Source organism: Varroa destructor, unplaced genomic scaffold (assembly GCF_002443255.2).
Source record: "Varroa destructor unplaced genomic scaffold, Vdes_3.0 BEIS01000003.1, whole genome shotgun sequence".
In the NCBI taxonomy this organism is placed as follows: Eukaryota; Metazoa; Arthropoda; class Arachnida; order Mesostigmata; family Varroidae; genus Varroa; species Varroa destructor.
Genome location: NW_019211456.1, coordinates 52807968 through 52835802, shown reverse-complemented (window position 1 = coordinate 52835802; position 27835 = coordinate 52807968). Strand labels below are relative to the sequence as shown.

At 40.5% G+C, this 27835-nt stretch overlaps 1 protein-coding gene and 1 long non-coding RNA gene across 2 annotated transcripts in view; one reads left to right on the top strand and one right to left on the bottom strand.

Moving 5' to 3' along the window:
- Snap25 (Synaptosomal-associated protein 25kDa) overlaps positions 1 to 27835 on the bottom strand; it is a 287198-nt gene that overhangs the window by 217407 nt on the left and 41956 nt on the right. The gene's annotated exons all lie outside the window — the stretch shown is intronic.
- On the top strand, positions 8560 to 26573 carry LOC147757126 (uncharacterized). Its single transcript, XR_015324437.1, has 5 exons — positions 8560 to 8704; positions 13366 to 13415; positions 13632 to 13727; positions 14240 to 14323; positions 26453 to 26573. It is a non-coding gene; the product is annotated as an uncharacterized LOC147757126 (long non-coding RNA).

The following is a 27835-nucleotide window of genomic DNA, read 5'->3' as shown; positions in this document are numbered from 1 at the left end:
ACCCTTCAAAATTATGTTCCGTAGGTTATGGTTTATAAGCTTCCCCCTGTTCAACCGCATACGCACAGTTGTACAGGTACTCGTACTGAACACGGCACCACCTTACAAACTGTAATCATATCTATATGTGATATTGTTTTGCAGTATATATTGTTGCAGAAAGCAACGCTTCTTTATTCAATGACACCCGTTATGCATTATATGTCCTTGACAGAGCTTACTAATTTTTTTATTCGATAGACACATATTTTTTAGTAGAACATACTAACCTACTTTTTCCTTTCAAGGGCTGCGCAATTTTCTCTTTTTCAGTCGGACGTATGTTGTGTAATCGGCCTTTATATTATAAAACAACATTGTCGATCCAACCTGTTGCTTGCTCATGTAGATGTACAACAATAACACAGTCGAATGAATACCATCCGGATCGTCCATTCTCCATTTAGTGTACAGCCACCTGTGTAAAGTTAGTCTACTCAGTCGTAGGATGATGACGAAAAAAAAAAGAGAAGGGAATACACGGTTCAAGCGCACATTCGAACGCTTACTAATTCGCTCAGCCATCTACTTCGATGTGACGTTTTGAACCATCTGATAATCCGATCTGGTGAATGCGCGTCATCTGCGGCCGAACAATATGAGCGTCATTTCTACTAGAGTTCTCACAGGACTTAATGACGGAGTAAAGAAAAAGCATATCGAAGTAATCTGGTGAAGTGGAACAGAGGGCTGTGTGTCATCAAGGGACATCCAAAGCGTCCACGCCATAATCGAAACTATAATAATGTTAAAACACAGTATAGCAACTCACAGAAAGGTCAACCTTCCGGAGATGAACTTTTCAATCAGTTTGCCCTCTGGGCAGACTACATGCACATGTAGGCAGTACAAATTAAGTCTACCTTATCCAAACCTCAAACCGACAGTAGCAAAAACGCCGAAAACATCTAACGAAGAAACCTGTCAGATTTTGAGAAATAATTGTATATTGATGAGGCACAATGGCAAGATCAACCGTAAAGTTTTGTTAATAAGCGCAACGCTTTAATTATTATCAGTCACGTATTGTCAGCATATTTATTGGGATACTCATTTGCCTTATTAATATTCTATCCTGATAAACGCCCACAATAACATCTTCGCTCCACCTAGCCATAATAATTAGACGAAACCGCAGTTATATTAAAGCATGCAAGATTACATGATTTTTTCTATAAGGCCTTTAGATTACACACTAAACCGCTAATAATTATCAATCCGCTCTAACAATACGACCAACATAGTATATACTATCTTCCGTAAAATATGGGGTATTTTCCTCGATATTCTTTCCGGTAATCTTCTCGATGTTTGTACTCATTTCTTACACAGAGAAAGCTTCTCCGAATCTTCGATTAAGCACTTCGGTGACCGTAAGCATCCTCATCGGGTTTCTTACGTCGCTAACAAAAACCAACTGATTACTCTATGTACGCATATGCATAAACGGCTCCTGAGATTTCCTCTATAGTGTATATGAGCAAATAACAGACAAAAGACCAATCTGCTTTACTGAATATACACTAGAGTACAAAAGCCCTACTAGGGACCGAAAGCAACATATTAAGCAGAAACAAATTGATCTATACAACGTTGTCAAGGGTTCTATCTATTGATACGATGTTTCCTTCCGACCTTAGTAATATAGCGGTTGGAGAGACGCGCTACATACAAAACAAACCGGAGGTGTTCTGAACCCCCGATCGGAACACACGGCTACCGTGTTTTTAGCGTGCGTTGTGGTACTTTCCTATCCAGACTCCGCCGTGCGGTACTTCTCGTTGCTTCGTATTTCTTTTTGTCTTCTCATCATGCAATTCTATGGATCGGAGATCCAGCAGAAGCAGCAGCAGTAGCAGCAAAAGAAGCATCACCCCTAGTAAAAGCATATCTCAAATACCATTAGTGCCCTCCATTCATCATCCCTGCGCTGTTTACTGCACCCAAAACTTCAGCAGGGTCTTTCTTTGGCTTAGCTGTCGCCACAAATCTTCTCCCCATTTCTCCAATCCATTTAATTTTAAGCGAATAACGAACCACCTGGTCATAGTATCCCACGCAGAGCGCAACACAAACGCTCATGCCCACGTTCACATAAACGTTTTGGTCAAGTCCATAAAGATATAGCATAGGTAAGCGATGCGTAATGGCGCACTTTTAGCCACGACATCACTTGAAGACAATGGAAGACGGTGAAATATTTTACCATGCACGTCATGCGGTTTGGGTTTCTCTAGTTGTATTGGCACTGAACTAGTGCCTGAGTACTGACTAGCGTTATTATTCTAATTTTGGGGGTTCTGAGGCCAATTCAGTGTCATTGTACGCCATTTCCTTTTCGCCTTGCTTCATCTTTGTCTTCTTTTCTCATGTTATGGTGAGAAAATAGAGTACCGAAAACGGCCAGGATCTTATACTTGCAGACACCGTTCTCTGCTATCCGTATCCCTAGTTGACTTGCCTTGGACATAACGAATTAGGCAAATAAATCACCCCTGATGCCTCTGATAGGGCAAATAACACGGCGGTCCAATTATCGTTTTCTGTGCTCTTTTTTACGGTTTTCATACTTTTATGCTTCTGTCATAACGTTTTGCAGCTCTCTTCTGCTCATCTTAATATCCATTTAAGGAAATCAAGGCGCTGGACAATCTCACATACCAATTCGGGCATCATCAGACGCGAGCAAAATGGAAAGGCCGCCCTTTGAAACGAGGCCACATCAATACCTCTCTCGTCACAGTTGTTCAAAAAGGACTACGTGTTCCAAAAGAAAGGTTCTCGTCCCCTCCCTTTTCGTCACTGACTGAGCCCCAAGCCTGACCTGAAGAGAATGAGATTAAACAAGAGAATTTAGCAAAATTTACGCCGCTAACGAACGTTACTTATCATCCTCTATCGGTGGAGTTACTAGCTCCAGGAGTACTCATGTGAGCTCGACTGAATTTTTCCCGTTGTCTAAATGTTCAATTTGCTTACAACTAATTGCTATAATGATTATTGAAGTGGGCGAGATAATCCTCCTTCGTACTATCCTGTTTTCCTCCTATACGATAGTATGTGTACTGTGCTCGATTTGGTTTTCTCCTTACTCCTTTGATCCCTATTACCAGCTTTCTATGCAAGACGTATCTCATGTCAAACGTTGCGCATGTCAATCTTGTATCACACTTTATAGATTCTGTTACCATACCAAATATTTTTTGTTTATGCCACGCATTCAGGCACGCACATTTTTGGCCGCCTTTCATCAGGACGAACTGCATTTGTGATCGAAAATGGTCGTTTCGCCTATGTTTAGCCTAGGTTTAAATACATCCTAATCATAGTCAATCCGACAACGCGGAGCTTGCCGTGCCTTGTTTAGTTCCCGCGAAGTCCATCGCCTCTCTGTACCTCAATAGCTTCGTGAAACGTGTCTATTGTATTTCTCATCGTATGCGAATTACTTTGACTGAAACCCTATGTTAAGTCTCCTACGCGCATTGTAAAATATAAACCTTTAAAATAGACGGACTGCGTAGCTGTGGTATTTCTTTATGCGTGCCGGATCCACACGAAGCTAAGCGGCTGATAGCAAATAGATCGCCATCAGTGGAAGTAAGTGATTAGAACAAATATCGACCCTAAACCTAGAAGGGAAGGAACTGCGGTGAAATTAGCGGGTTTTACTGCCGTCGGACAATGCTCACTAACATCCGACACAGCCATAGCAAATACGTCGATGTAGGACCCGGTATCTGTAAACGCAATTCACACCCTGTTGAGAAAAAACTTGTAACCGCCAGCCCACTAGAAGATAGCATAGCACGTATCGGTGTGTGAGCCTAGGACACTTCGATGTCCAACCGTACTTAAGTGAAACCACGTAACTACTAGACGCACTACAGAGAACGTAACGGTCCTGTCAATAGTGATCAACGCTTTACTCCACTTGAACGAACTGTTGAGGATCACCAAGCATCGGCTAAAAGCTACAGGCCACCTCAACTGTAATGGAGGAATTGCCTCATTTCTGATACGGTAGCAGCGCCATATTGCTTCATAGATGAATACCCACCGTTGACCACAGTCTAGCCACAGCCTAGCCGGCCTTAAATGAACACATCGACGGAAACGCTTCGTGTAGAAAAAGGAGCGGTTTTCAGAGAATTATTCTGGCAAAAGTACATTTCCTTCTCATGCTTGGCACAAGTCTTACTTGCTCTGTTTCTAGACCGTGGGTTCAACATTTTTTTCCTTGTTCGATGACATAGTTTCGTGTGATGAAATAAAAATGTTTCCCAATAGAAAATATTGAATTCATCGCTAACAAGGCAGGGAGGGCGAACGTGTACGGCTTTCTGCGCCATGCTGGTCTCGGACTTTGTTCCGGCGCTGATAAACGATGTAAGCTGAAAGGCGATCGTTGATCACTATTCCCAGAGTTATGTACAGTGATTGGCTGCAGCTTCAATTTAGCCGTCGTCATCTTCCTGGGGACCGATCACTGTGGCGGACACAATTAGAACAACAGGCCTAATACGCTCTATGTATGTGGTTTTCATAAGGGGATTGAATGAGATAAAAACCTAAACAAATGTTTTATTTTTATAGACGAAAACAGGAAACAGATCTGAGTTGCCTTTCAAGGATGGGTATATTTTTTTTTTTATCTGGCATTTACAAATGCCAATATACCTAAATGCTATTAATAAAACAAACACCGAGACATAGAGAAAGGGAAGGATTTTTCCTAATTTGTAGGCTCACTAATGATTGTGCTGACTGCCAACAGCGAACTGCTAACCAGCTTTGTCTAACCGTACGGAAAATATGAGGTTATTACTACTACTACTACTACAATGCCAAGTAATAGCATTGAATAAACCACACATTTCCAAATAACGCGATCAGTGAGCGACGTTTCTCTGTTATAGCAAATTAGTTGCATTCCGCATCGTTCCCAAAACCCTAAGAAGATCACAAAGATATTAAAAGAAGTAAACTTAGAAATGACTTGATTCTCTCCTTGCAAGCAAGTATAAACCATAAGTGAGCGAAAGTAAAGTAGCTCTAGCAGAGGACATGTAGTATAGACAGTCGATCCTCGTGCACGCGGCGCACGACTGTCATCTCGGTACAAGCATGAACCTTTACTATCCATTAGTACCATAATACTAGCTCTTTGAAGTGAGCAATATATCATCCGTCGTCAACTCCTTTTTTTGCGCCTGTTCGCTTGCCACAGGTACGTCAAAGCGACTAAAGCTAGGACACCGTACACGTACTCATTTTCACTGGTCGAGACAGAAAAGCTGCCAACGAAAGCAGATGACAGTGGCAAAAGTCAAATGAGCTGGAGACAGAAACGAGGCAATCTGATTAATTAGTTAAATCGTTAATCGTAGATTGCAAAAATTAACCGTTGGAAAAAATTAATCGAAAATGTTTTCCCTTCGATGGCCTCAGTCGATAATCTCTTACGAAGTCTGCCTTTTTGTTTTTTTGTTCAAATCCAACAACAATTAACAATTTTAGAAATCTGTCTGAAGTCGAAACGCATGTGTGCGTAACACTCGCTCCGTAAAAGACATACGGCATGAGGTTATTAATGCACTCTTCTATCATCGTGTATCGGTGCTACCTCGCGACGTATATATTTTGCTCACTTAGTTTTCATTGGCTATAGTTATCTTAGTCATTGCCGACTGCGGTTGTGGGACAGGTGAGAGGAAATCGACGGACGATTCTATGGCGTAGTACCCGTTAGGCACGCACAACATGCCGTATTTGGGAGTACACATGTAAACACCCGAATGTACGGCACATCAAGTCATTAAGTAGCAGCTAAAATTCCTTGGTCAAATTAAGGCAACCATAGCTGTCACTCAATAGGACTAGTGAATGTGCATTTTGTATTTGTTTCAAGTAAATTTTCTAACGAATCCACACAGTTTAAAACAGGACACTGATATAATACAATTGCAACATTTATACGAATTCGCCTCCCTCTTTATTCTCTTTGAGATATATTCCTTCTGTTCTATAAGATATAAACTCTCTATGCAGCACTAAATAGCCGAGTAATTATTATAGCAGACACTCATGAAGAGCAACATCTAAAAAACGTATACTTCGTCCCAAATATTTGTTTTCCAGTTAACGCGAATCATTTCAAGTATATCAGTAGCTAGCTATATAATGCTACTATGTATTTTCCCTCACTGCTTCGACTTCGTGTAGTCCTCAGGTCATTCCGTCATCGTGACCCTCAATCCATCATCCCCTTAAGGGAATTCCATCATACGTATACTTCAATTTGGAGGCACGGAGTGATTCTTTATCACTTACAAACAGCCACTTCTGCTTCGATTGTTTCACCAAGTGGTCATGTCCTCGTAAGCAACAAAGCGACTTTCGTCTGATTGCCAGTTGAAAACTCGTTCCTCTGTTTAACATTTCCAACCGTCATCACTATATCACCCGACTCTAACTGCATATTATTGCCATCGAACCTTTGAGCTAACCCACAGACGTCGTTCAGTGAACCTAGCCAGAGTAGGTTTTCTATGACACCCGCCGGCACCACCCCGATGTTTGCCATTATCGGTCTCTCTGACTTTTGAAACGAGTAAGAAGAGTCTGCCGCGATTACTTCTTCATTTTTCCCGAATCTAAATCCTCTCCGCATTTCGGTCCCACACGAACCACTGACTGACTGACTACAGCTACCATTACTACTGCTGCCACGGAAGTGTCCTCGATCGACACATCTTTTTTTTTTTTGTCTGCTGCTTAGTCTGATTGCTTTGAGTGTTTTGGCAGGCTGGCACAATCACTTTTCTTTGTTTTCCAGAAAATACCTCAATCTTGATGTTACGGCTATTGTTAGTTTTGACAGTGACCTCATGCAGTACACCAGTGTGCCTATTCATAGGCACACTGGTGTACTGCATGTACTTTCCAAAAGGTGCGTAAACTCTATGCCTATACATATATAATCACAACTGGTGAGGTCGTGTGGGCAACAATTTCCTCATTTTTCCTATAGAGATCTCTACTAAAAGGTCTAATGGGGCCAGTGGAACAAACGAACCGCTGCTGATAGCGGTTTCCATGATCGACCGACACACATGGATGCTATGCGTCATATCAGAAGGGAGCTAAAATAGCGCTGGACATCTTTAGCTAGCTATCCTCAGACCAGGATGAAGCACAAGGTTCCGATCACCCGTCCCGTTGCCAGCGATGAGTACACAAAGTACAGCAATCGACTCGGCCGTAACAGGGCTCCTCCTCATCACTTCCCCTTAAAATATATCTCTTCCCAGCCGTTAGCAAGATGAGCTGTTTGAATGCGATGGATCTAGCCTGATCTTAGCTCGATATGTTTCTCTACTCTAATTAATTTTCTAGGATTTAGAGGCGTGCGCGCTGATCCCTAAAGATATGTTAAACACTCTGCTCGCGTTGCCATGGGCTGTGAATCCCACATGCAACAGCCAGATTTCACAAACACGTGCACCTTCATGTGTAATAATGGCACCGTACACGAGAAGGGTGCGCCGATAGTCCTAATCACGTCTCAGAAAATAAAGCTATTCGTCATTAAATGATTTACTGGTACATCTCCAGCTTTATATATGTGGGTCAATAGCTAATTAGTGGGTTAACATTTGGCTAACTGAGTTGAATGAGCGTTCACAGCATTGACATTTGGATCCTTGGAAGCTAAATATGGCCATTGCTTGATCCTGATTGATTGATAGCTTGATCCTGGTATATCCCTCACAATTTTCTCCTATATTATCGTATTTGATGTTACAGTTGCTTTCTGCGTGGTCAAATATGATAAATTTGACTAGAATAAACCTGGCGTCTGCCAGCACGCGCCTAACGTCTTCATGGATACAAGGATTTTGCCATAAAATGGCATGATTGGTTTTCTTAATCATTCAAGCGGACGTAACATACGCCGTTATCGCTATAGCATACACTCGACAACGTAAAAGTATCTACTAATTAGTAGGTTACTATATGATCACCAGTACACTGTTACTTCCTATCAACGTATATAGGACTTCCGACTAGAGCGTCAAACAAATAGCCATGTCCCTACGATGATCTAAATCCACCACCTAAAACAGGGACTATCTAACACTGATCAACAGCATAATGCAAGTCGTATAAAGGACAAGTTTAGGAAACATATGAAATATAGAAAGTACATTTTTCATATTTATTTGATCCATTCGGGTCTCATGATGTGTCTAGCGATAAGGGCGTTTTGCCAATCTAGTTTCTATCAAACGTTTGTTTTGTATCATCTGTTTCGCTTCGCCACCCATCCCATTGGTGTGAATCAAGGATTAGCTTTAACGAATACATCTCCTATGTAGGTACGTGCATCCAAGCATATATCCAACACCGCCTGTCATAGAACCAACTAGGTCTCAACGAACAGATGACTAATATAAACAGTTAGTGAGGTACGTGCCAACTATGTTTATAAACGAAACGTACAGTGATAACGTTGACGATATGCTCCGAGTGGCAGCTGCTTCCGCTAGTGCCACCGATGTGCCACGTCATCATCGCTGAAAGTTCCCTGAAGTACGTTAACTGCTGCTAACAGAGTGGAGCAATAGGCTAGGGTGCACTTCAGCAGATAGGGAGAAAAAACGTAAGTTTTCGAATCTACTGTGCCGTTTTTTCTTTTTAGATAATGTTAATTGAACAAAAAAAAACGAACAGTGATTGTCCTTCTAGTCAGGACCGAACTTTTTATTATACAATGTCCAACAAATCGCCAATCCGTCTGCTTTTCTCACAATAATAACGTCCTGTTGGGCAAGACTTGTTACTGGGTACACTGTCGCACACCAATATCAACCGATGGTACGGCCTTCATTATTTCAAGGCGCTATTACAAATTACTCGAAGGATCTATATCATTTCGAATTGAATCAACTTGTCCTGCCACGTCCTTTTTAATATAATTCTCAGCTATTGTTAAAATGTAGCTATTTCTGTTGGCGATAATGTCATCCACGTGTACCAAAGAACATAATATTTTTGAGATTTTTCCAGAATTAGAGAATATAAACTTTTGCATGACCGAGGCGTGTTATTACCTGTGTTCCGGATCGGTAGCACAGAAATCCTACGTAAAGCTAGTTAAGTAGTTAAAAGCCTTCATGTACGCTGTTGATGTCTGATATAGTTAGGCCATAAGATGTAGTGCGCGTGAATAAATCCTATTTTTTTTCCTGCTTAAAGAATCCCATAGACCAGTTTATACTGGCATGTTTGCTCCCGTTCCCTGGCTGTCTGTCTGTCTCTGCTCGGTCTGATCCTTTTTTTTTCACTCGACTGCTTGATGCACGCAAAGTCCCCATCTGTCGCCTTATACACCAAGTCTTGAGCGCTCACTGGTATTAGAACACACGCTGCCAATCGCAGGCAGCTATAAAACTCGGCGATGCTAACTTGGCATAATGTATCGCTCCCGGAGCCAAAAACGATAAAGTACCTGGGGTACGAGTCTTAGGCCGTTTCTTGGCCTAACCTAAGTGGAGATAGCATAGGCTAGCATCATATTAGTCGTTGCCTTCGGCTTGACAAACGATGCAGTAAACACGCCCAACCACACATCGGCCTTATGCATCGGGCTGAAATGCAGAAGTTTAGAGTCTTTCTGTCGAACTAAAGCGTCGCTTGCATATACATGCAGAGCTAGACGCACCTCTACAAACAGATTTGTTCGTAATGCAAGTAACGCTAGAAATAGGGGAATAAAAGTGGCTCAGCGCATGAAGTAGTCCGACTATATGGGGCAGGAGGCGTTGTCAACGTTATTGCAGAATTGGACTGCATTTCGTATAGAAAAGTGCTTTCATCACTGTTATGCTTAAAAGATGAAAAAAACGTCCTTCGGCAGGAAAAAGGTCAAATACTGCACATGATCTTACCAGACACAAGTCGTATCTTAGAAATCTAAATTTTTTTTTTGCCGAAGTTTTGTTATAACGATTACTTCTACTGTGCTCCAGCTAGGAAAAATAACGCAAAAACAATGCCAAAGCATCTTCAGCGCGTCTTCATTGTGTAGATTCGTGACTGTACTAGATAAATGGCAAAAATAAAGAGATGTTCGACAAGAGTGAGTTGTTTATACCTTGTTGCTTTATTAAATGATATGTTATTAAATTATTGAAACCTTTGTATTTCCAAGTATTTGCGAAGCTCAAATACCTTACAGTTGGTCTCGGTAAGTTAGCTCCATCTTATAGAAATGATGGGCACGCAAAAGGAGACTAATGCAAACGTTGAGTTTTAAATCTAAGCTTAACATAACTCTGCGCCCTAATGTTGTCCCCGGCTCATTCGTGTGTAATACTGTATGGCCTTCTGAAGTTCAGCCTCAAAGATTTTTTTAAAATTCCGTTAGTCTGTCCTGGAAAAGTCTTAAGGGACATGATTTTTTCGTATATATTTATGCTATTATGTAGAATTAATACGAAGGCACGTAATGTTATTAAAACTCAATTACGATACCTCCTAATTTTTGGAAATTTTTATTGGCGAATCTCTTTCTTTTCTTGCCATTTCAGCAGACGAAAACTAAGTGTCGAAAATTGAACAAGCTAGGTAACAATTGTTCTCGTAAAATAAATGGGAAAAAAATAATGGCATGAATGATAAAAAAGGACCACCGTAATTTGCTTTAGTGCTCGTTCCGTTGTTGAGGTGTTTGTAGCAGGAACTAAGTGCATATTGCCCTCCAAATGCTGGCATTGTCTTGATTCATTTCGGCATTAACACATTTATTAAATATAAACAATATTAGTGGATTAACCTCATTTAGTTGGCTTATCAGATAATGTTCGTATCTACGCTTCGATTGAAAGCCTGATGCAGCAATATTTTCGCATCTGTAAAAACATACAACGAAAGAAATAACTATGGTTGGATAGAAAGTACGAGATTCAGAAACTATAATAATGACCCTTACAAAGTACGCGAAGAGTAAATATTGACGCGTCAAAGGGGCGCGATAAAACTCCAATGTACACGAACATACAACATCGAAGGTGATCGGAGATGTTGAATAATACACAAAACTTGCCGTCAGATGAATATCTTCGAATTGTGAATCCTTTTCTAACTGGCTAAAAGATTTCCTTAGCTGATTTGACAGTCCTTTTTGCAGTCAAGGTATAAGACAGGACGCAGGGTTCTCGCAGTACTAAATTTATACGGGGAAAATCAGATCGAGTGGAATGAATCTCGCAAGCGTGTCCTCAAAACGAAGTTAGCAGACCAATGACAATATGGACAAGCTATAAATATCACAAAGGTCGACGATGTCTGCTCGGTAATTTTTTTATTCAAAACATGAAGCGATGTGGCACAGCGTCCCTTTCCGGAGGGACACAGGAAAAACAAGCCGGTTAAATAGTAACCAAGAAATCTACGGCGGTGGCCCCTTCTGACGGTGTCTAAACATTCTTGCAGTCCCAAATCGGTTAAGTTTGAAAACGCACCTTTTTGCACTCTCGTATAATTTAGAGTAAAAGGTTACCAAATTTTGGTATAAATTAACACTAATAGAGCTTAGATTTAGTCTTCCTCGGTGTCTGTATCATATAATGGTTGTCTTAAAAAATCGGTAAAAAAATATCACACAGTTGGAAATTGTTTGCTTATACAAAGAATTAGGTTTACGTCAATCACTGCTAACAGTTCGACCTTTAGTCAACGTATCGGGATTGCTTGCATGCGCTATCATGTCAATGAAGAGTGAGCATGTATGCTCTATTATGAGCAAAATTTAATCATACCTAGGGAAGACAAATTTAAATGTTTGGTAACGATTTTATACACCTCTGCTATGCCTATAGTGAGTAGCCATCTTCTCGCTGATCCATCTATGGAACTGTTTATTTTTTCCAATAATCGATATTAATTGTAATGAAAAGAGTTCGAAAGTACTGAAACAGCTCCATTGGGAGCGTTTCGAAGTACAAATTCGCAGTCTCTCACACGGCTCATTGTTATCGCCTTTCGGTAAGCTATTCATACAGCAGCGACCAAATCCAGTGTGGGGCAACGTAAAAGCTTTATTATGAAAGCCGTTACGTTACATATATATATATATATATATCTAGACAATATAATCATAATTGAAATGCATGAAAAGGGCCACTTTTCAGGGAAAGGGACTATTGTATTCAGTCTGCGTGGTTTGGCGGTTGCCCATGGATATCCGGATCAATTCGCAAACGGCTCCAACGACTTTTGTGATTATTTGCAATGCGTTTGACTTGACGACAAAACACTAGGTTGAAAACGGAACATCTAAAAAAAAGTGTAGAAACGTTGCCACAGACTCAAATTGTTCAGTACACCTCATAATTTTTGAGACTTCCATAAACTTAGTTAGTATTTCAAGCTCTACATATATCGAATCTATATAACATTGCCAGGCGACAAATGTTTATCGTTTTTTTTTTACCATAGACTCCAATATTGCGTTATTTGTAAGAAACTGTCTCCATATTACTTAATTGCTTCGGTTTTTGAGTGGCCTAATATTTAAAAGTTTACCTTGGGTAGCTAGCTGTACCGTGGCAAGGGCTAACATGGCAAGTTAACAGAACAACTTTAAAAATGCACTGGGTTTATTAATACAGGACGCCAGGGGAAAATCGGTAGTGTAACAGGATGTGGACAAAAGAAGTAGGACAACAAATCCGGATGTAGACAGGGCAGGTTTGAGCTCGTTTTATGTTAGATTCAAAAAGCTAATAGGATACATAACACGGACTATGAAAGAAGAGCGAAAAGTCCCCGTGTTTGCAAAAAAAAAACATCGTAAAATTAGAAAAATCTCACTATACACTTCAGGTATTAGACAAATGATAAATTGAGCATTGTCTTTGATGATCATCAAGTGCATTTCCCATCCAGGTGTACCTTTACCCGTAGCGCGTCGATGATATACTTGCCCATGAAAAGTAACTTCCATTGCCTTTTAGCACGGTTGAGTTCAGATTGAATGACATTAATTAACCTTTTTTTTACTTATTTTTATGTTACTCTTATTAATTACGCAGTAAAAACTGTTTCCTATAATAATACATTTAAGGAAATATGATTTGTAGCCTTTTATTACGCCTAATTAGATAGCGCACTATGTCGAATACTCAAAGCCAATGTGACCCCTAGCTCAAATCCAGTTTTATATTATAAATATCCATAGCATATCTCTTATGCTAGTTACTGTTAACAGAGGCCATGATAAGAATAATAGTATTGCAAACTATAATAACGCGCTGTTAGAAGCCGGATGACTATGTCAAGGGTCACTGCCTACTGGGTGTCCGACTTCGGTGAGTTCGATGGACTTTTTATTTCATACATTCAACATATGGAATATTAGTGTTGTTCCCTATATCCAGGTTCTAGCACGCAACAACTAAACATATGGAACATACGTGTTTAATTGTTGGTAATATTTTAAGCAGAACCTATAGCTCGAGTGATCAATCGTTCCGGTGAGTGATCGATTTTTTCCTATATTAACCAATCCGAACGATTCATTATAGTTGATTGGACTGGCCGTGGCTTCCTATGGTTTGTAGCTGGCCGAAAGTTTGCACCTTCGCAGAGTCACAAATCCATAATGCTTCGCATTATAACCGGTGAGATCGCATTAACTTATATTTGAGTTCTTTTTTTTAAAAGGGATTGGCTAATTTCTAGTTTTCAATGGGTGTGTTGCAGAACTTTGCTTGCTGTTCTTGGCGCCAATCGCAGAATATCTGAAGAAATTGCCATATTTGTTCAGATACTCTACTCTTACACATTCCAATCATATGTCTTCAGTGGTAGTGTTAAATCATGTCAGTTTCTGTGCGTTATACCACCAAATGAAAAAGATGTATTCCAATCTGACGTTACGAACTTAAGCTTCTCGTCTATACATGAAAAGGCGGCTTTTTTTAAATCACACAGCTCGAAAAGAGCCTCTCACATATACCGTTTAATTTAATGGAAAGGCGAAAAACAATAGAAATAACATAAAGCAGCAAACGCATTAAAGGCAAAAAAGGATCTCTCCTTTTTTACACGCTTATTTTTTGCACTTTAAGCCATTAAACGTGCTCCTTTTCCCCGTTGGATTAACCATATCCCCTATATCTTTTTGTTTCAGTGTACTGCATTCTATCGTTGGCTATATGATTCCTTCAGGATGGCAAGCACGGCTCCCAGACCCGGCTAAAAGCTCCCAAAGCTGGTTAGTATATAGTGCAAGTTCCTTTCTGGCAACCCACCTTCATTTGTCATCGAAACAAGTCGGTAGTTCACGCTGGATGACGTTGCCACTGAGACGAGTAAAAACGCTTCTTCTTTTTCGTCCTACCCTGGTCACAGAGCGGAGCCCAAGCCAAAGAAACCAGCGGTCATTGTACGATGGTCCTAGCCCTAGTTCTTCGAACATTCTTTTTATCATCTATGAATTGTAAGCACTATTAATTAATGCTTGTGCAACGGATAAAAATTACGACACGAAAGACTTTGCCGAGTACTTCTCCTCGTGCACCAATGCATATGGAACTTACTTCAAAAAGCTTTCTTTAACATTGAGTGCTAAACGCGTTTCGCTCTGTCAAACAATAGTCTTATTCTAACTTACAACATCGCCGAAATTAACCTAAGCATATGCGATACGCTACCTATAAATGGAGTCATTTCAATACATACTGCCAGCAGAGATTAGGTTAAGAACATGAATGAATGAACCAACTTTGGTCGGTCAAATTTTTTCGTTAACTTGAATTCTCTCATGCGGGGCTTTTCGTAAAAGCCATTTCAAACTTATCGAAGAATGGGACAGCGGGACCATGACATAAAAATTTTTGTCGGCAACAGGACCCAGTGATAGCTGGATGTGTTTGTTTACCATTTGACGTCTTCCATCATGTTGCCTTTGCTGTTTCATTGTCTGTAACAGTTACATCCCGCCTTCAAATTACAACATCATTCCCAATATATTCCCCAATATTCCCATAATGTCAAGCGTCGCCTAAGTTTGCCACATCGACGGTCCTTATCTGCTCTATACTAAATCTTCATACATTACTAGTGAACCTAGGATAATGTTACCCAATAGATTGAAAAGTTAAATTCAGTCTGGACACTGAAACAGCAGCCGTGTGGTTATAATATGACAAAAATCACTAAATATCTTTCCATTGTTCTTCTTTTCTTCGCAGCATAACTCCTAACAGATGTTAACTGCATAGAAATTTCATGTCTGTGCGGAAACAGACGTTTCTAAGATTAACACTCAAATATAAAACGCATAATATAAATTCCCTTGTCGTTCATACGAAAAACATAAAAACGCGCTTAACTCAGGATGTGTGTCTACCAATATACAGTAACCACAACACGATTTCTTCTCTCTATATATATATACGCCTTATTGGGGGAACTGGCATTGTTTGAATTTGTTGTCAATGTACGGCCGCGTAAATACCACTGCATATCGATGGTCCTCACAGGTAATTGTAGATTGACCTTATTGGAAGGACGGAAACCGGTTCGCAGGAGGTGGCTCTCGAATGGCCTCTTTCTATTTTTGGGGTTGAGAATTGTCAGGGAATGTGTACGAAGGTTACCGTTGTATTCGATCGAGCAGTTCAATGAACGGTTCTTCCCTATCGAACTCTGCTCCTACTCCTATAGCTATTACCTTTGCCATCGTCTTTTTCGATGGCAGCGGCTGCAGCAGCAGCAGCAGCAAGGAGCATATTTTTTCGACCAATTTCGCGCAACGGACAACGCCGGTCCTAGTAATTGTCTGTTACTCTTTGTCACCCAAGCCTGAGGTCGTTCGTTCTATTATCGATCATACGCACATGGCAGACTCTTTCTGCACCTCTTTCAGACGGCCAACATGGTTCTCTCCACAAAATATCCTTTTGAGTGGCTTCTCACCCCATAGCAGCAGCAGTCGTAGTTGTAGGAAAGAAAGCACTAGTGGCTGCCAGCACCGCCTCTCCTAAAAAAGCCTTTTTGATCCTAGTTGTAGATCTCTTTCCGCAACTGCGATGTGGCCTCATTTCTTAGTTTACTCAGCGGTCTCTGCATCTGGCCTTCGTCATCACTATCGTAATAATAACAGGAATAATTATTGTTGTTATTTTCGTTTTCGTTATTAAACTCCTAACCACATTCGGCTCTGCTGTCGTCCCCGCCCCACCAATGTCGTCTGCTACGGTTCGTCTATTTTGTCGCTAGCCAGATTATTGGTAGAGCTTTCGCGACCCACCAGTATACTGGCTGCAATGGACACGCGCCCCTGTTAATCTCATATTTCAGTGCTACTTTCGATCGTTTCAGCTTGCAGAATAGTGTTTCCTGCTTCTATAGATAGATCATTTCTTTCCCACTCCTCCGATTGACTGACTTACTTGGCTGTTGCGGAATAGTGATATTCGTTCATTCATATTTCGATCTCTTAAACAGCCCCCCGTCGGTGTCTGCTCTCACCAGCAGCGGTGCTAAGTAAAAACCCCGAATTCGACAGGGGAAAAAGGGTCGCTTGTTAAGTCTCTCTCTAAGAGCTGTCGGAAGAAGCCCTTCGCTAAACGTCTCACACTTCTGTTTCTCCATATTGTCGTATAGGTATTTTTATAGGACCTCTATCCTGTATCACGAGGCGCGTGGTACAGGACTGAGGTCGTTTTGTAATCGTCCATAATAAAAGCGGGACAGGGATACTCCAGAGTTGCTGCTCGGATCATATACCGGCAACTGAACCAGAAACTATAAACAGGTGTAAATTTGCTTAAAAAGAGATCCGCATCAACGCTTGTCCGTTCATCCAGTGCCCTATATGTCAGTAAGGTTTAACTCAAATCCTGAATAATACGCTTATGCTTGAATAAATAAAATTAGTTTAGGCAACTAGATATTAACGAAATTGTACCTTAGTACACCCACATTCAGATAAAAGGTACTGAGGTCAAATACTTATAAACACTGTATTCGTTGCAAACGACCCAACTGGATGGCTACTTACCGCCCAGCCTCCTGAGATATATTGCAAAATATTCTGGTATAGGAATATATCCTGTAACAATAATATGAAGTAAAAACTCTGTATAACTAAACGGGCGTGTTTAAATGTAGACTAATTCCCCTAGTCATTAAATCGGACGGCTCTCAGCACAGCTTAAAAAAATGTTTCGACATATGAGAGTCAAGACGTCGACTTTCCATCCAATGAAGCTACCACAAAAAAATATAACAGGTCCTGCTTATTTTCAGTATTGAGTGCGTCTGTGGTTTATCGTAGCATCGTTGTCTCCACGCGCGTGAAATTAATCACCACTACCTTTCTTTTTCTTCATAGTAATTAACTAAATTTTCGCATTCAACATTAATGAGTAACGCAATAAGGTACTGTCTTCCTGTAGGGCCTACTCTTCGTTAAACAGAAGCATCCACAGTGTGCGATTAGAATGCACAATATCTTGCAAAATGGGAAATCTTCCCTACTGCTTAACTGGTTGTTGTCGAGGGTTTTCAAAGTTCGTGTAGGAAACTTTTCAAGAAAGAATATGTATAATATAATATTAATAATTCCACAGGTGACCCAAAAAGATAATGCCTCAAGGGACAGTAGTTCTCTAGTGACTTCGAAGCATAAAAATACGTTTCGAACCTCTTATTCCACAGCTGCATTCAGTCCCATACTTCATATTACACAGAACTGTTCCTTAAGGGGAAATATTCTCATCATCAGCAAATGGTGATGTCTGCTTCTCCTTACCGCAGCTCCGTTGTTATCGGCCTCTTCTCTCGAGTACGAAAACCCTTCTGTCAATTACCTATTATAATAATAGTTATAGTGACAGTCATCGTATCAATGGTAATCTCTAAAAATAGTTAACCATAGAAACCGTTTACAGATGGCTTCATCTCGTAGCCTACATAGACAGTTTCTTTTACTATGTTTACTGGGCATTCCCATATGGATTATAGGCACATATAGATTGAATTAGCTGTATGCCAACGGTCTATATAGTGTGAAATCTTTGTAGAAGAGCATTTTCCTTCCTCTAACTTTCTACGTTCATTGCCATTATTTTTAGTACTTACAGAATGAACAGAGCAGAAGCTAGATGTATTGGTATAATGCGCTTCGGTTTGCTTAGAATCGGTTACGCTGTTTTGTCAAAATCAGCAAAATCTGTGTCAGTCCTCTGTTGATATGATAGGCACAGATTTCTTATTGAATTAGTCCATAGGAAAAACAATTTTCTGCTGTTGGGTTGGGCCACAACCACACCCACAACAGCTACTGTTTTTCTCAGGCGTTAGGCAACCATAACACCTATTACGGTAATATCGTACGCGTTGTGAAACCGGGTTATATTGTTTTTCCGCTGTTTCTGATATATCGGCTAGAGAGAGCATATTTATCCAGTGCTGACTCTTGATAAGCAATATTGTTCGCTTACAGATATGGGCGGGGTCACACAAATCGGCCTTGAAGTTACCTGGGCGGTGCACGGAACAATACGACCCGGACGCGCGAACTAACTAACTTGTACCATCCAGTCAGGGAACCTGTGTAAGCTCGCTTTATAATAGAGCCACATGTATTTTTGCATAGGGTGCACTATGCTTGTTAAATCCAATCAATGCTAGACCCGGTTCGACAATGTTCCAAAAGCCCTCTCATAAGGCCTTCCATACCGGATAATTATACTTAGCATCATATCGCATGGTGTCGCATTTCCACATAGACGTTGATTATATGACTGTACATGATGCGGGAATTACATAATTATGGCATCCGGAGCAAAAATTTTCTTGCCTTGATCACAGTGTCATCAGCAATCTCGAAAATGTAAATGTCTGCTTCCATGGCTCCATGGCTCCTGGAAGGTCCATGGCTCATGGAATAGGACGCTAGGAGCGAAAAACGGGGTTCATCAATAGGCGTCTATTTTAGTAATACAAAAATGGCAATCAAACGTCCTCAGCATGAGTAAAATCGTGACAAGAAAACAAAAAAAAGCTAGAGATTTTGATTTACACACCTAAAAGGAATAAGGATTGAGTCCGGGAATGGTGGTGGTAACTTCCAGCAAATAATTCTCAACGTATTTCGCTACTCATAATAACCGTAGTCGGTGAGGCAACAGTTTTGTCTGGCAGAAGGTATCGCTGTAACTTAGCTCAGAATGCCTGCATTAGAACTTAAGGTAGACTACAAACGCAGTGCTAGCCAACCCAATGCGATAAGTGTGTGGGAGACATTTCTTCCATTTTGAATATAGTACATGGGTAGTAATTATCACAGAATTTGCTACTTAACCACAGTTAGTATGTCTATATATAATAGTATATGATATAATATAATAAAGCGTTGTCAACGCCCTTGTGTGAAGCTTCGATCCGACAGGTCTAACTAAGGATGGTATTACAAAACACCTGTTATAGAGTTGTGCTGCTCAGTCTTTAGGTCCACGATCCAACGAGAGCCAGTGGCTTCTGTCTACATAGATATCGTTATTTGTATCATAGAAAGCGATTAGAAGACCGCGATTATGGCTTATTTTATTGTATTTCCGACCATGTTAGCAGAACTTCAAGTCAATAATGTTTGGAGATGCACGCAATCAAGGTCAGCAAAACTTGTTGTTATTGTCGTAAGCCATTTAATAACTAAATTGAAAATAACAAGATGACTTCGTTTTATCTATTCTTTTACAAAGCTGTTCCTATATTTAGACCAAACATCTGGCTCTAGACGTAAGACTACACGCACCTAGAATGGCGCATTTCTGTTATCTCTAATAATTAATGTGGTCGCCACCGGCCTTAAACTTCTATCGCTGTCCAATCAAATGTGCCTAGTAATTTCCAATTCATCGCTCTATTCACTAGCTTGCACCAAGAGTAAGAGCTCGTACCACGGCCAATACGTACAATCATAGAAATAGAAACACGCGTACGCATTGACTGACTGTATATGTGGGGTGGATCTGAGTCATACCTTGAGCTTTTAGGTCGCCAGAGACCCCATCGTGTACAAAAACAAAGCACGAAGTTACTGGAGTGATATTGTGGCCTACGCTTTGCCTTTAGGGCCTGCGTAAAGGCGGCTGCACAGGGCTGCGATCAGCTTCCTCTTGGCGGTAGCAAAAGCCAATGGGCCGTGACTATTACGCAGGCATAATGGGTTGTTTTGGCGAGCGTTTCATATCAAGACCGGAGCCAGCGGGACCCATGAGCTTGTTGCCAGTCCCTTTCAGTGACCTCGTAAGCTCTTCACTCTTACGATACTATTTAGCTGACTAAACAGTAAACATAGTAGGTTACTATTATTTTTGTTGCTTTGCGTTTAAAACAGCTTAATTACGTGGTGTACCTCTAAAGGTTTTCACGCTAGTACGCCTTTCGAGCACTCGACAGTACCTCAATTTCGATCATTTAAACCACTGAATTGTCAATAATAGTGCTTGATTCACAGCAATTCATACGCTAAAGAGTAAATCATCAACACTTGCGTGAAGCTCAAACCGACCACGGAATGAATGAAGAACAATATTACCTCTTCGCAAGGAATAAAAAAGATTACTTGTTTATTTAGTGTGTAAGCAATAAATTGGCATACTATTTTTTATAGACGTTCATCACCTGAGACGATAGCTGGCCCCCTAATAAGATGAGCACTGTGTCTGCCCTCACTGTCAGATATATACGTTTACTTGTGCATCTAAGACTCAAAAGTATTATGCGGATTTTATTTAGCAGAACGCTGACGTAGCGCGTGATGCGGTGTGTATAAAAGTTGCTTTGACCAACCACGTCAATTATGGTAGCTCTCTGACCCATAAGACTGCTTCTGAAACATGTAGCAAAGTTTCTGAGCCATCCAACATGTAGCCCTGCAAAGCTCTCGCAGTTTTCGAAAACTTTCGGGGGTAAACCGCGGTGTCGTATGATGAAGCTATACATATCACTTAGTTACTACTGTTGATGCCGAAAGCTTAAGCAAACGACTACATCAACCATCCCGAGTGCTTATTTTCATTTCGCCTGATACGCTTGTCTGTATAAGCAGGATGCGTGAAGGAGAACGAACCGGAAATTCATATCAAGATTAGATGCGATTAGTTATATTGTACCCCTGCACCATATTTTTTTGTCCTTTAACCTAATAAAACAGAAACCATTTTAGAGAGGACAGGTTAACTATGCAGATAAGCCCTATTTACAAAGCTGATTCATAGACAGGGGCAAGAATGAAATCATAAAAGGCTTCATTATTGGACATTCCACTGAAGGTTGAAGAATTGCAAAATTATAGGGGGTCCTGTAAAACATCCATATATACGAATCTAGTTGTTCATAAGGTATTTACTATGTAACGGTAGGTATTGTAGGAAGCAAGTTAATCAAAATTTATTTTGTGGCGCATACAATATTGATTTCTGGAATTTTTTTTATCGTCTGTGAAATCAAGCATGCCTACTGCAAGAACTTCTGTGTGAGATTGTCATCATCGTAGGAAACTATATAGGATGCATGAATGTCAACATATGGAAGAACGAAAAAAAAGGCAATTTTTAAGGATACTGATAGATTTCTGACGACCTATTTCAGCTGTATAATTAGTTACTACAATTCACCTTAAGATCTATTTATTTGCTATAAATCAGTGTCAAAATTCTTAGTAAAAAAATAATATTTGATAAACATTATAACGAAGGTTGAGAATATTCCAGACCCCACTGAAGTTACCGAAATCCTAACCGCATTAAAGAGGTAATAGCAATAACACCACCGTAGTCGGGTGTTTTCTTGTCAGAAACTAGTAATGATCCTGCGAGCAGACCGGATCAATTGTAAACGAGCCGTCTAGATACTGAAAGACCATTAGAAGTTAGGTCTGGAGCTGTTTGGATTTTTTTTAAATTGATTTGTTTATAATATACTTTTACAAAGGCTTTTCTCAAACAATTAGTGTTATTTATACCCCCCAAACATAGACATTCTTCTTTTCTTATAACTAGCTCCACTAGTAACTAGATGCATGCAACAGGCGTCTTGAAAAATGAACGCCGTTCACACCTCCTCCCCCCCCCCCCCGCCCACAAAAACAAACCATTAATTTGTCCTCCAATTCTGCACCATCTAGTCCATACAGCACGAAGGTCTTTAAGGATCTAGTACATTAGTACATGTCCTTAAGGCTATCATATAATAATAGGAAAATGTCGGTTTCCGTTGATCCTTTATTTTCACATTATTACATAAATGGAACAAAGTAAAAAATATCTTAGCTATTTTCTGAGATTAACTTTCAGTGCTAAGTTATCATTCATTCGCTGGGATAGGCAAAATCTGTCATCGCTGTCACAAACCAAACAATCTCGCACCATGCGTCGTGAAGTGACGTTAAACAGCAAACCCACGAGCTCAAATCTTATATATTTAGTTTGTTGGAACTGTTTAGTACTCAAGACCCCTCAGATAAATTATTTTTTAAGGTATTAATCATTAACAGTCTCGCTTAGGTGTTTGCAAATAAAACTGGTTAGACTCGTCGAGAAAATATTAAATTGAATCACAAAAATGATATAGAATAGAAAAAAGAAGAAACTGAACTCGAGCTATTTTCCAGCATACTTTTTAGGAGACTTAGGCTTATGGTACACTTTATTATTTCTTTAGATTTTTATTAGATCATTTACTGCACTATCTATACAGTCAAACAAAGGAATACTGCGGTTCCGATGAGGAGGCGCCAATGTGGCTTCGACCGGGAGCGCAATATAAACAGCTGCCCAAAAATATAACTTTGTTGCATAGCCACTACTGCAGTCGTTGTTAGCTGAATGGATAAACGATGAGGACACCATTATGGATTTTTCGATTTGGTAAGAACGCTTAACGAAAAGCACAGGGAATGGATGAAAAGATCTTCTGGCATCTTATCCTTGCCATCTGCTATTCAGGCATAAAAAAGATTTTTTCTTTACTGCAGTTGTGTGTAAATGTAATTATGTCCAACCGGCCTTTGCCTTTCGCCGTTATCAGTGTAATCTATCATTTGTTTGTCGCCATTTTAATGCTTACAAGCTAAAGCTGTTTTTTCTTTTTTCTCAAGGACATATGCCAATTTGTAGCAGTAAAATGATTCTTAACAATAGGGATATCAAGTTCGAATAGCATTGTCCTTGATTCAGTGGGATGTTTGAGTTAAGAAGAGACCCGCTACTATTTTACAAGCAGTATGGGAGACGAGCGTCAGTAATTGACGAGTATTACCAGTGGTGGTGAGGTGTTCCGTTCGCATTCATATTTATATTTTCCATTATTGCGTCTCATACATCGCGAAAGAATCATTACGGAAGTCATGTAAAGGTACTGCCAGCCAGCACACGTAGCCTGCGACGTCACCAAGTTCTGCAAAGAAGCCTCTCCATAGATAGAAATTCAAACATTGTTGCACGCCAACTGACTCTGAACAGCTGAAGGTCTTCAGGGGCCGTTCGTTTTTGTAGGGTATATCAGAGGAGGCTTTTTACACGATCGTGCTGCACCACCGCGCACATGAGACTGACTAGTCGTCTGAGTGTGACGGTGGGGCCGCCAAAGAAAACTATCGCAGTTCAGGCGGGGCGGTTTCCCTGTTACTATACCAACATAACAACAAAAAGGATGCCTAAAGACATTCCACTACTCACCGCTCGATTCTGGTCAACAATACATTGAGTGTGTCAGATTGTCTAAAATGTCAACACATTTGCCGAAAATTATTACTAAGCACAACTTTCTACCACTTCGCAATGTTGGCAGCCTTTGCGCCTCATAACTTCCATGAAATGTTAGGCTACACAAATACTAGCGCATTCTATAGAGTTCAATATATGATATAATTAGATTGACTAATGCAGCTTGGCGGCATTAAAAATGGCCCACCAGAATTAACAGATCCAAAATTAAGTCCCGATATAGTAAATCAGATTTACCAAAGTTGAGGAGGTAGCTACTCGTAAACATCGGACATCGACCGACCCTAGACAATGAAAGAAATACTAGAAAAGCATTGCAGATGGCATAAGTTCAGAATCTAGGACAGTTACGTTATAGATGCCTTTTGCCTCGCAACCAGTAATTATTGAGAATGTAGAACCAATATGCGTGCATTATCAGAAGCTTTCGATTCAGGTTTTGCCTAACACAAACTTGTAATTGTGGCCGAACGCACGGGACAGCAGAAGCAACACGTTTCTAGACTATCAAACAGGATTTTCTTATAGCAACAACATGCTGAGTAGGACACTTTACGTATTGCCCTGGTAAAATAGCATCTCTCGCCCAGGGCCGCTAATTTGGGACCGGACAATTAAAACAAATTACATTGAAGGCCTTCTTAACATCAAGGAATAGAAACTAGGAAACATTTTATCCAGGCGCTGCCGGATAGCTGGAAGCGATGATTTTCTGCTAGATGGTTCAAGTCCTCTTAACTGCAATTTGGTGACTTCATTAGTTCTACATAATACGAAGGAGTTCCTGGCTGGCTCAACAGCCCTCTGCTTTGATTGTAACAAATCAAACGCCCGAACGCCATTTTATAAAATCTAAAATCCCCGTTTTTTGCAGAATCTAATATTAAAACGATGTAAATCAGTAAAGATTTTTGTTAGAAATGACCTATTCCTGATTTGATTAAACTAATTTCATTTTTTTAGCATTCATTTGAACTGCGAGTAATGCGGACGTGAGAATCTACTATATCAATGCCTACAAATAACCACTCTGTGTCGTCTCTTACAAAACACTTCTCTCGTCAACTTTTTACTTTTTTCCTTCTGTGTCCTCCAAGTGTTTGGCTACTCAGTTAGCTATCCTTCATCAGCGACTATAAATCTAATGTTTTTCTATACATTAAGGACCGGCCAAAACCCGTTATTGCCTATTCTATGCCTTTCGGTGCACTAGAATACAGCCTGATCATATTCATCGTGGTACTGCCGTAGTCCCGTTAGGGAAGGTCCAGAGTAAGGAAAAAAAGAAACAGGACATTGAGATGCTGACGCCACCAACAAGCTGCTCTCACTTTTACCATTACGTTGAGCAAACTGTTTATGATATTGCTTCACTAGTAATGATGATGGCAGTAGTCTTTGCGAATAGAGACAACAAAAGGCAACTTGCGGGATCTGCACTTTCCTCTGTGTTTTCCGCCCACATTATGGAACCAGAAGCGACTAACTAGCCGAATCAGTCTGCTAGCCGATACAGACACGTTCTACTACTGCTTTCACCGCAATATAACAACTATATACGCATCGGGTAACGTAGAGCGTGCTATAGTCTCCACGCTTTTCGAACACTTTTGTCTCTCTCACCCATTTCCATTTTATGCACTATAGACTATGAATGAATGCAGGCGTTACTTTTTCGTTTACCCTGTCATCAACCGGTAGATGCACGTTCCATTGTGATGTTTCTTCTTCCCTCTTGTATTCCCTCTGTTGCTCTCTCGTTCTATTCTGTCATTCCTCCCTTCGCCACTTCGACCTTTCCGACCGCTGTCACCATCTGCTTGTCCCTGAATAATACTTTCGCGTGTCCTCGATTTGCCCACACATTGTTTACGCAAAACGAACGCTGACTGCAACGTATTTACGTTACCATGAAGACTATGCGTAATCTTTGGTGTGCCGTTCTATAGTGGGAGGTGGAAGGATTCGGAAAATTTTGAGAGGATGAAAGAAAGAATTACCCCGGTCGATGCCAACCGACGGGCGGAGAGTGGACGAGAAAGGAAAAAGGCAGTAGTAAAAAGAAGGAAATGCACAACATAACAAAATCACGATGATAAGTTGTTGATTGGTCGGTCATGGCGAGATAGAGAACAAACGCACTATACCAGTAAAATTCGTCCTTACTAGTGGTTTAATCGACAATATCGACGTTCGTTGTCATGACGCTACGTAGCGCGACAACCCCTTCTAGGTGCGCTGCCTCGGGGCAGTCGCGAACAGGTAACGTAATAGCGTCTTATTTATTTGGCCTCGAAGAATAGTGGTAGATAGTGTCAGGCGCGATGTTTCTACGAAACATCTAGCGATAGGGCTTCGCGACCACAATGCAACGGCAATGGCTGACAAATAAATACACACTTCATCCTTAGCTTCCATATAGGCAGCATTTCAGCCACTTCGGATGGGCGCAAAATCTAGAAATTTAAAAGACACATCACTATTGTGATATGGTCGTCAACAGGAGAGTTTACAAGAACGTCACAAAAAGTGGGTTATAGTACGTTTTAAGTTCAACATTGTTTCTTATAGACTGTCATGAAAAGTTATTGTTGTTTCAGGCGCTAACTGGAGGCGATGCTCTCGTTGAAGATGTGCCGATAAGAAAGTCATAATTGTATGTGACATTTATGCTTGGGCAATAATAAAAATGTCTATTATCTTTCTTACGATACAGACTTACGTGTTGCATTTTTATTATATATTGTAGCCCAGCTGATCCTATCGCATCCCAGTTTATGATCCCACATCGATTACCATAGACAAAAACTGTACATCTTGCCGCTGCAGCCGGATAATTTAGTCGCACTTAGGTAAACGCGATAACAGAAGGAGCCATTAATATCTGAACCAATACAAATAAAAAAGCGTATAAATTACAAGCAAATAATTCTATGACTTAGCATATTTACTGCTGACAAAATATTTCTCTGTCCTTTAACTTTTGTTTCTACTGTAGTAAAATTTTCACGGCGGAGAAAACAAAGCACGCAGATCAACTGATTTTGCTTTTTCTTCTACTTTTGAAGTGCCTTTACAACTTAGCTTGTTATTGCGTCTCCCAGTTAAGTTAACCACCGCTCTTAGTGACTTAGCTTCAATTATGTTTTCGTTTTTACCCTTTTTTCCTCTGGCTTTTACTTTTGTTGTGCCAGCATTTTCTCCTTACAAGGACCAAGGTTATTATACTTTCGCTCCATTTGAGAAACCTCCCGGCACAGGTTCCTCAAATTTACGACTGTTTATTTATACTGTATACTAGCTCTTGATCCCCATATCTTTGTTGTTGTTTCCTAAGCACCCCTTGGCAGCCTGTTGTCCTTTGTTCCCTCCTCTTCCTCTTCTGAGAGGGCCTGGTTATTAGCCTACATCTTTTAACTATTACTTTTGCTAAACCTTGTCATCTTCTTAATCATCTTCATACGGAGGATCAAATTGTCAACGCTCAACGATATTATTGCGTTGTTTTTTGCTGGACCCTCGGAAGTCTCTGGTACGTTTTCTTATTTGACTCGTTTGAGATAGGAATGGACGCACAGCGTAAGAAAAATGGCTGCAACGAGAAGGGAGAGGGGACATACCGGAATATCTCTATATTTTCAGCTGAAGAAGTAGCAACGATAACGCCACGACGAGACGCTGTACTTTCAATTCGATAGCAAGTGTTCACCACCTTTCCGAAACACATTCCATTCTATTTCCGTCCCGTCTCCGGCATCTGAGAAGAGGAGGATGTTCGCCGATACAATCACTACAACAAGCTGAAAACGAACGGGTTCAAAGTCATATTGAAATAAGATGGCCGCCAGGTAGCTCCGTGTATTCTCTTCAATCATTTCAGAAATAGAACGTACACTCACGCATATTCCCCACCATCGCAATTTTAGGGAACACGATTAAGGATGAGTAAGAGAAAACAAATTATCCATAGCAAGCCGCCTTAA